We start from the raw sequence: 1,942 nt of genomic DNA, 5'->3' as shown, positions 1-1,942 counted from the left end.
ACACAAGAGGGAAGGCAGCTAATCATCACCATCCACCGCCAACTCTTGGGCTACTTACTCTTTTACCAACGAATAGTGGGATTGACCGTCACATATAATGCCCCCACGTCTGAAAGGGCGAGCATGTTTGGTGGGACGGGGATTCGAGCCTGTGACCCTAAGATTGAGAGTCGAGCGCCCTAGCCACCTGGCCATTCCGGGCCCGAGTATACTCTTAATACCACTTTTGAGAAGAAAGTAAAAGAGGCAGAACAAAGTCATCGCTGAGGCAAAAATATTTAATTTACATTTCAAATTTCTCCCCATCATGCAGTTTCTGTGGGAAAGAATGGGTGAAACAAAACATGAAATGAATGTTACTAATGATTTTGCATCTATACGCAGTATATATTCGCATATCTACTATTTGCTAGGCTTATCTAAACAGATTTCTGAATGTTTACCTAACTTATATCAGTTAGGATCAGTCAATATAAGTCCTTGTACTTTTTTTATAGAATCTTTAAAACAGCAGTTTAGTACAGTCTGTTCCAACTTGCCACCCCACTCCCAGTAGCACAGCGGTAAGTCTGAAGGCTTATAACACTAAAAATCTGGTTTCGAGACCCGTAGTGGGAACAGCACAGATAGCCCATCGTGTTGCTTTGTGCTTAACTACAAAGAAACAAACTGCTGTAACTTAAAACTCGTTGAACGCTCGTTTTAGTGCAACTACACAATAGACTGCACTCTGTCCGCCAAACGGAACTGAACTCTGGATTTTCACTTTGTAAGTACGTAAGTTTACTGATGGCACACTAGGGGCTTAAAAAGGCTACAGAATATTCAGTCTTAGAATGATTAGTTTTTGGTTATTATGTTCACAATGTGCATTATACCTGATGAACACGTGTTATGATTACACTTGGTTTGTTGTCAAACGAAAAAGCTACACAGTAGATACATTCTTTGAAGATGAAAAGATTGACCGAACGGAGTAAGTTGAAGACCATAGTAGGGATAGAATTCGAAATTTTGGCATTATAAATTATAAAGTTTTCCCATAATCCACTTTTTGGGATGTTTAACTAACCAGGGGAAATATATTCTGCATATCAATAAATTTAGAGCATTTTTTAAATGTTATGACTAATGATTTTTCATGAAACCTAACTAACTATCCTTTCACCTTTCGAACTGAAGATGAAGAGCAGCTTAGTTTGGATAAACGTGTCAGACTGTGGATCCGGGGTTTCATGATTTGCTTCCGTTGCTGCAAAATTGCGCTCTGCACTTTGTGGTCTTGGGTTCGTCATAAGAGTGACAGTGAAATCCAAATAAACTGATGAGATAATATTAAAACACAGCCATGTAGGTAAGTGTGTCGCTCTCTGAAAATTAATTTTGGTGTAAGAATGAGCTTAAAGTGCGAAGAAAATGTGTAGTACTGCAAGTGTAGATTAGAACCTGGTTCTCATTCTCCAAAATTCAGAGGTCGACTGAAGCGCCAACCGCTCCTGTTTGAAATATGTATAACGAAAGTGTGTGGGTTTTAGAGCAAGGCCATATTGAGTTATCTGCTATGTCCACTGAGGGGAATCGAATCCCGTATTTTAGCGTTGTAAGTCCGTAGAATTACCGCTGTCCCTCTTGAATTAGAGCCCAGCGATCTCTACCACAATTAGTCGAAACCAGAACTTATGTAATATAATATCACTCCAGTTTTAACTTAACGTTTCACATGTGATCCGCAGTTTCATTATATTTGGCCAAAGTATATAGTATTTTGTTATAGAAATACCAAAGCCAATCATGTGGATATTACTAATCATTATACTGGATGTGCAATCCGGCAAACAGTTTATATACATTGGAGGTTTGTTTGTTATGGATTTCGCGCAAAGTTACGCGAGGGCTATCTGCGCTAGCCGTCCCTAATTTAGCAGCGTAACACTAGAGGGAA

This window comes from Limulus polyphemus, unplaced genomic scaffold (assembly GCF_000517525.1).
Source record: "Limulus polyphemus unplaced genomic scaffold, Limulus_polyphemus-2.1.2 Scaffold595, whole genome shotgun sequence".
Lineage (NCBI taxonomy): Eukaryota > Metazoa > Arthropoda > Merostomata > Xiphosura > Limulidae > Limulus > Limulus polyphemus.
Note: the sequence above shows the minus strand (reverse complement) of the source record.